This window comes from Plecotus auritus (genome assembly GCF_963455305.1).
Source record: "Plecotus auritus genome assembly, chromosome: 10".
Lineage (NCBI taxonomy): Eukaryota > Metazoa > Chordata > Mammalia > Chiroptera > Vespertilionidae > Plecotus > Plecotus auritus.
Genome location: NC_137785.1, coordinates 33,633,618 through 33,638,470, shown reverse-complemented (window position 1 = coordinate 33,638,470; position 4,853 = coordinate 33,633,618). Strand labels below are relative to the sequence as shown.

At 39.4% G+C, this 4,853-nt stretch overlaps 1 pseudogene across 1 annotated transcript; it reads left to right on the top strand.

Moving 5' to 3' along the window:
* Window positions 1-976: 976 nt before the first annotated feature.
* On the top strand, window positions 977-3,083 carry LOC308235981 (centrosomal protein of 83 kDa-like; annotated as a pseudogene). The gene is made up of 3 exons: window positions 977-1,294; window positions 1,498-2,438; window positions 3,035-3,083. The product of its transcript is annotated as a centrosomal protein of 83 kDa-like (transcript).
* The last annotated feature ends 1,770 nt before the right edge of the window (window positions 3,084-4,853 follow it).

Sequence of the window (4,853 nt, the reverse complement as noted above, 5' to 3'; positions counted from 1 at the left end):
GTTTAAAACTTGACACTTCCCCATTATTTTATTATTTTATCATGATTGTTCTTGAGCATATTTATACCTACTGTGTCAGTAAGTTGTAAATACAATACAATGTTTTGCTACTGAAATATCTTATCAGGCCCATGTTCAGTACCATCATTTTGGCAGTTTGAAACTGACAACGATGAGAGGATTTACACCAGGGAAATTGACAAAAACTACAAACCTTAACTTCACTTAATGTACTATTCAATGCTTTAACTAAAAGGAATGGTGGAGAATGTTAGTGCATTAAATTTATAAGTGTATCATGCAAGCGGGCTTTAAATTGTCCATAGGATAGAATTTGAGAAAGAGCAATTTTCCTTCCAGTATTCAAAATATATAGTTCCAAATGGCAAAGAAGAGAGTTGAGTCCTTGAGGAATGAGTGAGGTGAAAACAGATGTCCTAGGTGCTGAAGTCTCTCCTCCTATTAGTTAAATCATAAATTCATTTTAAAAATTGGCAAAAGTTTCTGACCAGACATTTAAACAAAATAGATAAAGACAGTGTAAATAAATGTACGAAAAAAATGCTTACCATAAAAATTCCTTAGAAAAATGGATTTAAAACAAAACAAGTTAACACTAAACTCATTTCTGGGCCTACAATTTAAAAATATTAAACATTGGACAAAGGGCAGGACTTCCTGCTTCCCTAGCGCCAGGATCTAGCAACCCAGGTCACCCCTAGGGCTGGAGGGGCTGAGGGCAGTGGGCTGAGGTGGTGTCCCCACCTGAGGAGGTACAGGGCTGGCCCTGCACCCCTGAAAAGGCAGCCCCACTGCAGAGGATCAGGGCAGTGCTAGCTTTGTGTTTGCACCTTGCAAGGCTCTATGTGAATCTGGTGTAGTTTGGCCTCCCAAGGTCTTGTCTTAGCAAGAAGGAAGTGGAAAATAATCTTGGAAAGAAAATGAAGACAATAAGAAAACCAGAACTTATTTTCACATGGTTGTCAGCTTACTTACCAATATGAACACTCTTCCCACCACTTGTCCTCCTGGTGGAGACAGTGGGCTGACAGATTCTGACCCTGTGTTACAAGCAATGTTAATTGATGAAAGATAACGATGTGAACATCATAAAACTGTCACTATGAGAACTGAACACAACAGGTTGAAAGATGAGTACACAACGTCACAAAATAAACTCAAGTGCCTGCTAAATGAAAAGCAAACTAACCAGGAAAAATTCCAGCTGCTTTTTGAAGAACTAAGAGAGGAAATATTAGAGAAAACTAAAGACTTAGAAGAAATAAAGCTGCAGGTATTAACTCCACAAAGTTTGGAATTGTTCAGAGCCCAAATACAATGAGAATTAGAAACTAAATGAGAGAGCGTTTTAGGAATCTGGATGAAGAAGTCGAAAGGTATAGAGCTGAATATAATAAACTTCTCAAATCAGAGTTCGAACACCAGAAAGAAGAATTTGCATGTGTTTTAAAAGAAAAAAATAAAAATATGAATCAGAGATTGCAATCAATACTGGAGAAAGATAAAGAAGAACTACATAATCAGCTGCTTAGTCTTGATCCCACAAGAGATAGCAAATGAGTGGAGCAACTTATTCGAGAAAATGTCCATTTGGTTCAGAAATTAAAAGAGTTAGAGGCTGAAGCAGCCGAATTAAGTGCTGTAAAAGAGAATTCTAGAGCTCAGATAGAAAATGTCCAAAGAATTCAGGTGCAATAGCTGAGATGCAAGCTGCAATCAGATCCCTGGAGGCTGAAAAACAGTCAAACTGCAGGCTGAATGCTTGGAAAAAGAGCTACAATCAAGCAATGAACAAAATACTGTTGTAATCAGTAAATTACATAAAGCTGAACGGGAAATAAATGCATTGACCCGTAAAGGAACTTAAACAAACAAATTAGAAATAACAGACATCAAACTGGAAGCAGCAGGAGCTAAAGAGTGATCTAGAAAGGGAAAGAAATAAGAGGCAAAGTGAATGGGTTACAGTCAGACAATGAAATTCTCAAGTCAGCTGTTGAACACCACAGAGTGCTCTTAGCAGATAAGGATCGTGAATTATTATGTAAAGTACAAGCTGCCAAGGAAGAAGGTTAAGAAAAACTTGTGGTATTACAAGATGAACAGCTTGAACTTGAGAACAGATTGGTGGACTTAGAGAAAATGAAAGTGGAATATGCTTTGTGGAGGCAGTCTGAAAAAGATCAGTGTGAACAGAAATGGCGGGCTTCACAGATGGCAGAAGAGTCGGCCAGAAGAGAACTTCAAAGTGTTAGGTTAAAACTTGAACAACACATTGTGAGTATTGAAAATGCAGAGAAAGAGAAAAATGAAAATTCTGACCTGAAACAGCAAATCAGTGGCTTGCAGATCCAAGTGACCTCACGTACACAGTGAATGAATGAATTGCTGAATTCAAACCAAATACGAAGGAAATGGTTAAAAATAAATGAGTATATATATATATATATATATATATATATATATATATATATACATCGCATGTGCTGGCAGGGTTTTAGGAAAACTAGAATTTTCATTACTGTGGGTGGCTGGGAAGGAAAAGGGAACAACAATTTTAGATCACAGTTCTGCATGTCTTAAAAAGTAAAACACTCACCTATACTGAAACATTTACATAAATAAAATATACATATATATACAGAACTAGACCCACTATTCCCAGAAAATTTATTTATAATACCCCAAACCTGGAAATAACAAAAACCATAGACAGATCATAGATAAAGTTATTACCCATAGAACACAATAATACTCAGGAATAAAAAATAATTAAAAATTTACATGATCATTAGTGTTCAATCTGAAAATAACTGTGTAGCATGAAAGAAACCGGTATTTGTTAAAGAGTACACAACTTATAGTGCTTACAAAATTATCAAAAATACTAGTGGCCCGGTGCATAGATTTGTGCACATTGAAAAGAAATTAATTAGAAAGTGGCTAGCGGGGCAGGACTGGGTGAGATGGGCTGGACATGCCCTGGGGCCAACCTCCCTTGGTCCCTTCCCAGCCAGCTGCACCTGGGCTGGCACTGTGGCTCAAAGGGGTCTATGGAGTGAGTGGGATCCCTCTGGCATAGGTGGGGTCCCTCAGCCTGGCCTGTGGAGATCAGGTCGAAATCAGCTCTCTGACATCCCCTGAAGGCATTCTGCAAATATGAGGTCACTCAGCAGTTCCTGCATAGAGTGTCTGCCCCTGGTGGTCAGTGCACATCATACCTACCGACCAGTCAGACAGTCAGTCAGTTGGACCCGTGGTCGGCAAACTGTGGCTCGCGAGCCACATGTGGCTCTTTGGCCCCCTGAGCGTGGCTCTTCCACAAAATACCATGGCCTGGGCAAGTCTATTTTGAAGAAGTGGGGTTAGAAGAAGTTTAAGTTTAAAAAATGTGGCTCTCAAAAGAAATTTCAGTCGTTGTAAGGTTAATATTTGGCTCTGTTGACTAATGAGTTTGCAAACCACTGAGTTGGACAGTTGCTCAGCCTTTTATATATATATCTATACTAATAAAAGGTATATGCTAATTAGTCCAGGTGACTAGACATCTTCTGGACATTAGACTTCCTTCTGGACAAAGCCACAGTGGTGGGAGCTGAGGCAGAGGTGGTTAGGGGTGATCAGGCCGGCAGGGGAGGGCAGTTGAGGGTCTACAGGCTGGCAGGGGAGCGGTTAGGGGGCAATCAGGCCAACAGGCAGGCAAGCGGTTAGGAGCCAGATGTACTAAACTGGCAGTAGGACATCCCCCGAGGGGTCCTGGATTGGAGAGGGTGCAGGCCAGGCTGAGGGACCCCCTACCATGCTCAAATTTTGTGCACAAGGTCATATATATATTTCTATAGTAATCTTGTAAAAGAAGGGAAATCAATGACTGCATTTAGGGCAGGTGAAGGCAGAAAGAGAGATTATGAAAAGGCAGGAGATAAATATAGGGTGTGGCAAAAGTAGGTTTAGAATTGTTGTATGGATATTAATTCAATAATTAAAAATAAAAGCATAAACTCTTCTCTGGCCAGTGTGCCTCAGTTGGTTGAGCAACATCCCCTGCTCTGAAAGGTCAATGGTTTCTTTCTAGGTCAGGCCATATGCCTGCCTGGATGCTTTGGAGGTGGCGTGCAAGAGATAGCAGTTCAATGTTTCTTTCTCATATCACCATTTCTCTCTCTCTCCCTTCCTCTCTTCCTAAAAAGTCAATAAAATATTTAAAAAACTTAAAAAATATATAAGGTATTTATTTTTTAAAAAGAGCATAAACTCAGTATTTTGCATATTCACATCTGTAAAGCAACTGCTACCCTAACCTGTATGTGGGTGAGAGATAAGCTTATTTTACATGAGACTGTTTTAGAGCTTTATCTGTATGTCCAATCTCAACAAATAGTACATTAGAAGAATAGATTTTGTTACATGTCAATTATAAATCTACCTAAATAAAGCCTTAAAAAGTACTTTCAAATAAAAACCTAGATAACCCCCCTTGTTAGTAAATTAAAATAGTGACCTGATATGGGTTCTACCATCTGTCCTAATTTTTTTGGATGATCAGCCTTGTCTCCGGGGCAGAAAATATTGGAAGGAAGTAAAGACTATTGCCATCAGAATCAACAGGAATGCAGACGGTTCCAAAACACACATCCGAGACTGATTACAGTGTACTCCTCCCTCTAGCTTTGAGGTCTTGCCTGTTGAGGAAACATTGAGGTGAACACCCTAAATGGGCCAGGGGAATCCAGTAAACTGTTAGATGATTTTTTCGGTCAATGACTTCAATCAGAGGAAAGAGCTATGGAGGTTTCGAGAATGTCTGTACAAATATATCACAAGCCACGGCC